Source organism: Culex pipiens, chromosome 1, assembly GCF_016801865.2.
Source record: "Culex pipiens pallens isolate TS chromosome 1, TS_CPP_V2, whole genome shotgun sequence".
NCBI lineage: Eukaryota > Metazoa > Arthropoda > Insecta > Diptera > Culicidae > Culex > Culex pipiens.
In genome coordinates, this window is record NC_068937.1 from 99,420,054 (window position 1) to 99,431,280 (window position 11,227).

The following is an 11,227-nucleotide window of genomic DNA, read 5'->3' on the forward strand; positions in this document are numbered from 1 at the left end:
ACAAAAACAAAAACAAAAACAAAAACAAAAACAAAAACAAAAACAAAAACAAAAACAAAAACAAAAACAAAAACAAAAACAAAAACAAAAACAAAAACAAAAACAAAAACAAAAACAAAAACAAAAACAAAAACAAAAACAAAAACAAAAACAAAAACAAAAACAAAAACAAAAACAAAAACAAAAACAAAAACAAAAACAAAAACAAAAACAAAAACAAAAACAAAAACAAAAACAAAAACAAAAACAAAAACAAAAACAAAAACAAAAACAAAAACAAAAACAAAAACAAAAACAAAAACAAAAACAAAAACAAAAACAAAATTTGATTGTTTGATTGTTTGATTGTTTGATTGTTTGATTGTTTGATTGTTTGATTGTTTGATTGTTTGATTGTTTGATTGTTTGATTGTTTGATTGTTTGATTGTTTGATTGTTTGATTGTTTGATTGTTTGATTGTTTGATTGTTTGATTGTTTGATTGTTTGATTGTTTGATTGTTTGATTGTTTGATTGTTTGATTGTTTGATTGTTTGATTGTTTGATTGTTTGATTGTTTGATTGTTTGATTGTTTGATTGTTTGATTGTTTGATTGTTTGATTGTTTGATTGTTTGATTGTTTGATTGTTTGATTGTTTGATTGTTTGATTGTTTGATTGTTTGATTGTTTGATTGTTTGATTGTTTGATTGTTTGATTGTTTGATTGTTTGATTGTTTGATTGTTTGATTGTTTGATTGTTTGATTGTTTGATTGTTTGATTGTTTGATTGTTTGATTGTTTGATTGTTTAATTGTTTGGTCTAAAAATACAAAAAAAAGACCGCTTGAATACTCCTCCAACGAATAATTTATTCGAGTACCTTTTTCCGACGACAGGATTTCACTTTGCTCTAAATCTTTCCTCGATTCGAGTGGCAAACAGCCCTCTAACCCTGACCTATGCTTAATGCAATAAATTTCCTGTACTTTATCCGTTCTTTTATTTTCCTAGTCTCTCCACAGCAACATTTTAAACCAGCGTGTAGCTCTGTGACGTTCAAAAAAGGGATTTCCAATTTTTACGGGATGTCACGGATTGGGCCGGTCCCCTTCCCAAGATACGGCCATAGATCCTCGGGCTAAACGACATAAAACAAAAACCCCTCGCGAGCAAAAACAACACCAAATAGACGAGTTTGACCACGTACACACAAATACACACACACACACTAACATACGTGGACACAATAAAGCCAAAACAGGGACGAGGATAAACGTCAATTTATCACACTTTCATTTCTGTAATTCGGACGGTTCTCTTTATCACGAGCAGATTCCGGGATTGTGACATTTTCGTGCGGGGCTTTCCGGTTTATGATTTGAGCTGAGCTGGTCACACATACAAACGTGAGCTTTTTTTTGTGTGTGTTTTGTTTCAGAAAAAAGAACTCTCATAAAAAGTTGCAATCACATTGTGTCTGTATATGTGCGCAACATGTATAACACGTGGTTTCAGACTACAAATTAATACCTGCTGTGAGTGATCAATTCAGTTTTGTCACATTTTTTTTTATTCGGCCTAGAATTGAGCGTGAAAAGTCATAAACTGTGTCTGATGGGAACGGGGAGCAACGGGTAAATCCCGGGGAAAGTGACATTCGTAATCCGCTTTTCAAATCGGATCAGTAGCCGAGAGTGAGAGAGAGAACTCGATCTTTGATAGGATAATTGAATTAAATCGGATCAGATCCAATTGAGTTCACACGAGCAGCGTGTGTGTGCCCACTTTCGCGTAATTGATAGAGGATAAAGTGAATATATGTGAATGGCAGGTTTATTGATATCATCCAACAGGCATTTTTTCATCCAATAGTAAGATTTCTTTAGTTTGTTTAGATTTGTTTAAATTTTTTAGATTTCTTTAGATTTCTTTAGATTTCTTTGGATTTCTTTAGATTTCTGTAGATTTCTTTAGATTTCTTTAGATTTCTTTAGATTTCTTTAGATTTCTTTAGATTTCTTTAGATTTCTTTAGATTTCTTTAGATTTCTTTAGATTTCTTTAGATTTCTTTAGATTTCTTTAGATTTCTTTAGATTTCTTTAGATTTCTTTAGATTTCTTTAGATTTCTTTAGATTTCTTTAGATTTCTTTAGATTTCTTTAGATTTCTTTAGATTTCTTTAGATTTCTTTAGATTTCTTTAGATTTCTTTAGATTTCTTTAGATTTCTTTAGATTTCTTTAGATTTCTTTAGATTTCTTTAGATTTCTTTTGATTTCTTTAGATTTCTTTAGATTTCTTTAGATTTCTTTAGATTCTTTAGATTTCTTTAGATTTCTTTAGATTTCTTTAGATTTCTTTAGATTTCTTTAGATTTCTTTAGATTTCTGTAGATTTCTTTAGATTTCTTTAGATTTCTTTAGATTTCTTTAGATTTCTTTAGATTTCTTTAGATTTCTTTAGATTTCTTTAGATTTCTTTAGATTTCTTTAGATTTCTTTAGATTTCTTTAGATTTCTTTAGGTTATAATAATCTTATTATAATAATCAAATCTATAACATTTCGATGATCTTCAACAAATCACAAACTATTACAAAGTAATTCGACAAAATTTCCACACTTGACTCTCTAAATTAGAAGTAGTTTTGCTTCAACCCTAAGTTAATGATGTTCATAATTTTTAACTTTCTTTTACTCCTTTCATTTTTCTCATTCCAGATTCTCACTCAACTCGATAGCACACTAACTTTGAGAGTGCATTAAACGCATTTTTTTCGGAACGCGACCCGCGAGCGCAAAAACTTGATACAAAGTGCATAAAATTAACCACCTTCAGTGTGTCAGAGAAAAAAAATCTCAGCTCTTCATCATCACCCAACCGTGAAATACCGTTTCAGTATCGCGCTCGCACCTTTTTGAAAGTTCAGAACGCAAAAAAAAACCGGGAAGCAATTTCCAGGTTACCCGGTCCGGACGGAAAACCAAAAAAAAAGAAGCCCCGCGTTGACCACTCAATGTTCTGGTCCGCAACGTGAACGATCACGCCCGTGTCAACCCGGAATGGCCGCCACCGGAACTGCCCCGCCCAGCTCACCTCACCGGACGTAACGCATCCCGCGCCAGCAGTGTGTGGTGATAAATGGCGTGACAGAGAGCTTAAAATTTGGTGAGTACCCATAAATTATCACGAGGGGGGGAGGATGTGGAGGTCAACCCAACCAGTTATGGTCTGTCCGCACAAACCGTTGCCATCCTGAAGCCCACGGCGGCCAGGGTTGTAAATCAATGTTGCTTACCTTGTTGGCAACAAGCGACCTCGCGATACACCGGGGTCAGTGATGGGTATGTTAAGCTGAATATTTGAAAGGCAAAAAAATAATAATTTGGAATCATCTCAAGATTTGTACAAAAACAGATTTTTCTTGATATCTCTAATGTGTCTCATTTCTCTAAATTTCTTTAACCCTCTACTGCCCAAATTTTTTTTTCGAAAATTTTTATTTTTCCCGTGTTCAGGAGGTCATTTTGAGCAACTTTTGTTCTACGAAAAACTTTACTTCTCTTGTTTTATGTTTTTCTTGTTTCATTTTTAGTATTTTAATTTGCATTTATCTTGTTTAGTTTATGTTTGTTTTTGGTAGTTTTTGGCCTACTCTACCACCTCCTATCATTACATTTTGCCTATCTAATTTTTTCATGTTTTTACAGTAACTTTTTCAATTTTTTGCATGTTTTCCACATTTTCTGCTATAAAATGAAACCATTATCATTTAAATTGTAAATAAATGCGTAGAGGCATAGTCTGGGGCACTAGAAAAATTACTGCATACTTCTTTTTACTTAAAATATAGGAAATGTTAGTAAAAAACACAGCCAAAGTTGACCCCTAAAAAAAATACATTTTTAAAAACATTGGCAAAGTCACATAAAACAAGTCAAACTTCCAACCCTAAAATTTTCCAAAATTTTAAAAGTTCTTCTTTCCAATGCTTTTTGAAGATCAAAAATCGGTTGAAAAATTGATTTTTGGCGATTTTTTAAATCGAAGCCCGTCTAGAGGCGGGGTTGGGTTGTAGAGGGTTAAGTTTCCTTTTTTTCAGAATTCTTGAGAATTTTTAATGTTTTTTAGTATTCTTTAAATTTTGTTGCATACAAGAAACGATGAATGTATTTTTCTTGAGCATTGAAAGGTTTCTTTAATGGGGCCATTAGGGTGATCCAAATCCGATTCCTCCTTCGTTGCTGCAACCTAAAATCAAAAATTGATACATCACTACACAGTAAAAAAAAATTTAAATTTGGAAGGTGTAAAACTGAAAGGTTGAATATTACCTCTATTATGATGAAATTTTACCTCAATTTAGACTGAAAAAGTTACATTACACCAGAAAAGTGGTAAAATTACAAATTTTCAGAGGGAAAATTAAACATTTTTTCTGACATAAAAGATGTATCCCTTGCCAGATGTAATATTGCCATGATTTAGATTTCTTTAGATTTCTTTAGATTTCTTTAAATTTCTTTAGATTTCTTTAGATTTCTTTAGATTTCTTTAGATTTCTTAAGATTTCTTTAGATTTCTTTAGATTTCTTTAGATTTCTTTAGATTTCTTTAGATTTCTTTAGATTTCTTTAGATTTCTTTAGATTTCTTTAGATTTCTTTAGATTTCTTTAGATTTCTTTAGATTTCTTTAGATTTCTTTAGATTTCTTTTGTTTTCTTTTGATTTCTTTTGATTTCTTTTGATTTCTTTTGATTTCTTTTGATTTCTTTTGATTTCTTTTGATTTCTTTTGATTTCTTTTGATTTCTTTAGATTTCTTTTGATTTCTTTTGGTTTCTTTTGAGTTCTTTTGAATTCTTTTGATTTCTTTTGATTTCTTTTGATTTCTTTTGAATTCTTTTGATTTTTTTTTATTTCTTTTGATTTCTTTTGATTTCTATTGATTTCTTTTGATTTCTTTTGATTTCTTTTGATTTCTTTTGATTTCTTTTGATTTCTTTTGATTTCTTTTGATTTCTTTTGATTTCTTTTGATTTCTTTTGATTTCTTTTGATTTCTTTTGATTTCTTTTGATTTCTTTTGATTTCTTTTGATTTCTTTTGATTTCTTTTGATTTCTTTTGATTTCGATTTCTTTTGATTTCTTTTGATTTCTTTTGATTTCTTTTGTTTTCATTTGATTTCTTTTGATTTCTTTAGATTTCTTTAGAGTTCTTTAGATTTCTTTAGATTTCTTTTGATTTCTTTAGATTTCTTTAGATTTCTTTAGATTTCTTTAGATTTCTTTTGATTTCTTTAGATTTCTTTTGATTTCTTTAGATTTCTTTAGATTTCTTTTGATTTCTTTAGATTTCTTTTGATTTCTTTAGATTTCTTTAGATTTCTTTAGATTTCTTTATATTTCTTTAGATTTCTTTAGATTTCTTTGGATTTCTTTAGATTTATTTAGATTTTTTTAAGGTTTCTTTAGATTTTTACATTTTTTTTAATTTTCTTGTTATAATAATCAAATCTAAAATTAATTTATTAAATTTATTAAAAACTTTTGTTTTAGGGGTTTATTTTTTGTTAGAGGGGTCTGAGGGTTAGTATCAGCTCCCTAAAATCAGCCAATTTCTTGATTATTTTTATATCAATTGGGCTAAACTTTGTAGGGATTTTTTCATGACTGAGGCTACCAACTGTACGGATTTTCAACCCACGCCCGGGATTTTCAACAGGCCGGATTGTTGTACGGATTTTTTTCATATAATATGGATTTGTTCGGAATTTTATGATGGCAATACATTTTTTTTAATCAAATGCTTTTTTGGGTTTGGCCAAGGGTTTTGCTAGTTAGACATTATTATTTACTGTCAGTTTTATTTTAATTATGGGTCATTCCATCTGAAGCGGAACAGCATTTGAAAATTACCATCTCCGATTCTGCTCAAATTTGGCAGAGCTGTTGAGACTATCAAAACATGCAAAAATCCCGAATTTCATCCAAATCGGACCACCCCCTCCATTTTTGTACCCTCCCAAAAAATCTACTTTTTGGCGATTTTTGAGCGAAACCCCTATCTTCAAACGACGATATCTCAAGAACCACAAATCTTAGAGGGTCGGTCTTAGACTCAATTTTGAAGGAAATTGGACGTAGAATCCATTTCCGTGATCAAAATTTAGATTAAAATATTTGTTCTACCTGTATTGCGCAATTGAAAACATTAAATGGCCGTATCTCAGAATAGCCCTGTTTAATTTTCAAATTTGACCTCACCATCGTATTCCCCGTCCGATTTTACATAAGAATCACTTATCGACAGAAAGGAATATGTTTCGTTCCAGAGATATCGAATTTTAAAGTTTTGAGTATTTGAGATTACCTAAATTAGCTACACTCGCCGCATATGCTAGAAGCACTCAGTCGTGCTGATCAATAATTACTACCTGGTGTTCTGTAAGATGAAATATTTGTATAATTATATACGATTTTGAGATAATCAATACCTTGAACAATCTATTTTTTGTTTAAGGAATATTTATTGGGTAATTTTTAATGCACTGTTTTTCCTGATCACCATGAATGATGAACCATATTAAGTAAAATTTGAACTTTTAATATTTATTTGCAAATGCTACAACGTTTATACAATATATCGACGTCGTCGTGCTATCTTGTCGCACCCGCCATTTTGACGTTCCGAGAAAAACGCGTTTTAATGTTTGACCTTGAATATACAAAAACGAGAGCACGCAATGTAAACAATAACAAACACGTTTTGTTTGGCTGGCCATTCTATGCATTGTCCCGAAGTTTGGTTGAAGTTGGTTGCTGGAGTCCCGAGTTATAATTACAAATGTTTACGGTAGTCTAGCTTGTACGTGCGACAAACGCATCCTGACTTTCCTGGCCTGAAATCCCTTTGGCCTTTTGTCGCACTTACATCAATTTTCATGGAGTGACAAGATAGCACGACAAGATTGAAATTACTTTTATATGTAAAGTGACAAAAATGCACGGAGTTTTTTCGGTTTTTGTTGAATATCTCAGGATTGAAATCGAATTTTGGAGATCTGTGAAGGTCAAAAGGTGAGGCATTGTGAGCTGCACAAAATGGCGTTCTTAACTCAATTTGGCCCAAAATGCACGTACGACAAGTTAGCACGATGGCGACGATATGTTTAAAAAAATATCATTTTTCTATTGTTTTCATATTTTTCCTAATTCCTCATTCCTACCCACTTTATCAAATTATTTCTTTTATTTCTTCTTTTATTTGAAGCGAGAACAAATGTAGAGCTGGCTGTACCCGGTCACGGAAATTTCTAGCAGAGCTGGTTTTGCTAGAATCCTGCTAGAATGATTCTAGCAGGCCTGCCAGATTGCTGTGAGAATTTTGTTAGAACTTTCTGGCAGAACAAAATTTGGCGAGAATTACGTCATTTTCGCCAAACCGCATTATGACCGCCATCTTGTGAAAAAAAAAATCTTGTGGGCAGAAGCCACTTTTTTAATTTGGTCAAAAAATGTGTATTCAGTGCATTTTTGTTGGTTTCCTGGCCACCTGGAGTTGGTGAGATGGTTATGAATTGCTTGTGTACTTTAAATTTACATTTTTTTAATTTGAATTACCTAGGTACAATTCCGATTGGCAATTCCGGAAGACACGGCAGAACTTCTCCCCAAATTATCAACTCCGGCAGCCGCCTGACGGCCATCATCTAAGGAATTCTCCGATCATTCCCCTTCAGCAGGAGATTCCGGCCAGGAATGATCCAAAGGGAAGGAAAAAAGAACAGTGACGGTGATTTTTGTTTTCCCTAGTGGTTTTTTTTATTGTGCAATAAAAATGTTAAAAGTCGTGTTTCCTTTTCCCTGAGATTTAACATAAATATGACTAATTTCTTTCTTTTGTTATTTGAATTAAATTCTAGGTCGTCATTTTCAACCAAAATTTTAAGCAAGAACATTCTAACAAAATTCTAGCAGGATTCTAGCAGAAATTTTTGCCATTTCATTCTAGCAAGATTCTTATAGAATTCTAGCAGGATGGCCTGTCAGAATAGTTCTAGCAAAATCTAGCAGGATTCTAACAGAACCGGTTGATTTCGCCGGCTCCTGCTAGAACCGGTTATTGCATTTGAGCTAGAATTCTCAAAGAATTCTTGAGAAAATCTAGCAAGATGATGGCAGCGTTCTAGTAAGAATATTTTCGCTCTGTAAGATTTCTGTAAGAAACCTGCGAGAACGCCGTGACTGGGTAGTAGATGAAATAATTCTCATGGGTTCTAGAGCTTTTGCACATACTAGCGTCAGATTCCCGGTGCCATGCAAAATCGTATCTTTCTAAATCAATCAGAACTCGCGGGTTGTACAGAAAACATTTATTCGTTATTCGTCAGGTTATATTTCGCGGTCTGTAATTGGACGGACTAAAAGTGGACTGTAAACACTTTATCTTAGCTAATCAGCGTCTGATTGTGTCTGAACTGGTCAGTAGTACGGTTCGCAGAGCACATGGCTAAAAGTTCGCTAAAGCACATGCCATTCAGCAATAACCCCAAAATCTGCCTAACGGTTTGAAAGATTGATCATATTAAACCGATTTATATATTGTGAGCCAGTTTCATCTGAATAATTGATGATTTTTTTTTCAATTCTGGTACATTTAATTTCAAAAACAAAACCATATACTTCTGATACATGTGGCCAGCAGCTGTATCGTCTTCCAAGATTTCGAAATGGTTGACAAACAAAAAAAAAGGATATTGTTCGGACGGTGTCGGAATCAACACCACTGAATTTGATCTTAATCAGATAATAAATCAGATTAATCTTTGTGATTTTCTTACATTTTTCAGTTTTATACTTTCCAGAAATTCTCCTCCTTAATCGAGAGTTTTATTCATGTTGATTCATAATTTTTAACACGATAATGTATCGTACACCTTTTCTAAAGTGTTACTTACCAGATCAATTGCTATTTCCTGCTAGCTCTGCGGGAATTCCATTCTGCCCTGTATTGCGTGTCGTTCTTGCGCTGACCTGTGGGCTAGCACACAAGTTCACCGTATACTTTTTTTTTTTTAATTTAAGATTATACAGCATTTTCCTACAGTGGTGTACATTCAATTTTTTCCTAATTTGTTAATGATTATTTGGGATGAAATCTTATTTCAATAAATAACCAGGTAGCAGTTATTGATCAGCGCGCCCGAGTGCTTCTAGCAGATGCGGCAAATGAAGCAAATACAGGTAATCTCAAATACTCAAAACTTTAAAATTCGATATCTCTGGAACGAAACATATTCCTTTCTGTCGATAAGTGATTCTTATGTAAAATCGGATGGGGAATACGATGGTGAGGTCAAATTTGAAAATTAAACAGGGCTATTCTGAGATACGGCCATTTAATGTTTTCAATTGCGCAATACAGGTAGAAAAAATATTTTAATCTTAATTTTAATCACGGAAATGGATTCTACGTCTAATTTCCTTCAAAATTGAGTCTAAGACCGACCCTCTAAGATTTGTGGTTCCTGAGTTATCGTCGTTTGAAGATAGGGGTTTCGCTCAAAAATCGCCAAAAAGTCGATTTTTTGGGAGGGTACAAAAATGGAGGGGGTGGTCCGATTTTGATGAAATTCGGGATTTTTGCATGTATTGATAGTCTCAACAGCTCTGCCAAATTTGAGCAAAATCGGAGATGGTAATTTTCAAATTTGCATTTTTTCTTGCACACTTCAGGTGGAATGACCCTTATACGTTTTGGTAGTTTTCCGAGTTTGCCTCAGTTAAAAGTTGATTATCAAATCTCGATTAAATTTTCAAAAGGTCCTATCTGCATAGGAAACCCATGAGGGATAGGTTGTTTTGAAAATTTAATCTAGAAATGTTCTTTTCGAACTCCTTACAAAACAAATTTGCCCAATAATTTTTTTTGTCTGAATGAAGAAACAAGGAAATGATTTTCTTGCTGATCAAAAGCTTGTGAATTTCTCTAAAAACCTGAATTAATTTCTTGGGAAAATAGTCATAGTGATATTATTCGTAAAAGACAACATTACATTTCGTAAATTTTGAAAAATTTAACGAAATATTGGAAGAAAAAAAAGATTACATTTGGGTAGAAGTTGCATTCAGTTTATTTTAAAAAGTTACCTAAATAATTTCTAGACAATATTGGGTCATATCGGTTAAGTGTACGGATTTTTTCCTCAGCAAGAGTTGACCAAGAAGCCATTTCGGCGCATTTAATCTCTACAAATCTCTTAACAATTTCAATACTTAGAAAAAAGGGAGGTGAAGCTAAATTAAAAGAAAACATCTATTATTCAGTTCTGAATTTGTAAATTTTACCACCTTATCTCCCAAGCTCGAGAAAAGGGTTAAATTTCCACACATTGCCTTATTTTTTTCTTGATCTTGGGAGTTTAGTTGTTCAGAACAAGAAAAGCATGAATGGAATCAGCAATTTTATAAATTTTATGAAAATTTATGTTTTTGAAATGAATTCAAACTCAACTTATATTTTTCAAAATTCAGTCACAAAAAATTAATTCAAAGAGTCCATCCAAATGGACTTCGGTGCCATCCATAAACCCCGTGGACACTTAAGGTGGGGGAATTGTTCTACATACAAAAACGTTTTTTTTTTTTTTTTGTATGGATAATTGTCCAAGAGGAGAGGGAGGGGGGAGGGTTGAGATTTCAAAATTCCATTATTCGTGTCACCTGACGTTGGGGCGGAACGACTCCTTTCATTTTTCTGGATTTTACCAATACACTTTTTTCAGCGATTTGTAGCTCGAAACCCTGACGGGATAGAAATGTTGGGTAAAAGGGGACTCTTGTGAAAAATTGGACGATTGGATGGCGTTCTTAAAATTTCCAACAAAAAATATATTTTTTAATGATAGGTGAAACAGGAGAAAATTAAATTCAATTTTCTTTCAAGTATTTTTATAATGTCATAAAATATCTCCTAAACCAGATTTTGCACTATAACGCACTATGGCTTATGCCTTTATTAGTCTTATGAAACATATCAAAAACATTCTAAAATTTAAAAGTTCTGTTTTTGGGAATTTGAATTTCAGGTTTAAATAGTTAAATAAAAAAAGCTGATCTTTTCGAAAATTCCTAATCATAACCTACAACTATACAAAACTATTTTTGTAAAATTATGCTATTTTGAAAGGGTTAAAGCAACCTTTCATTTTATATTTTTATTTCATTGTAATTTTCAAAGATAA

The 11,227-nt window shown here is 32.4% G+C and overlaps 1 protein-coding gene across 1 annotated transcript in view; it reads left to right on the forward strand.

Annotated features, from left to right (window-relative positions):
• Nucleotides 1–11,227, forward strand: part of LOC120431844 (uncharacterized) — a 202,113-nt gene that overhangs the window by 107,294 nt on the left and 83,592 nt on the right. Inside the window, exon 3 of the mRNA XM_052710932.1 lies at nt 2,702–3,149. The gene's annotated coding sequence lies outside the window, so the exon portion shown is untranslated. The remainder of the gene's footprint in view (nt 1–2,701; nt 3,150–11,227) is intronic.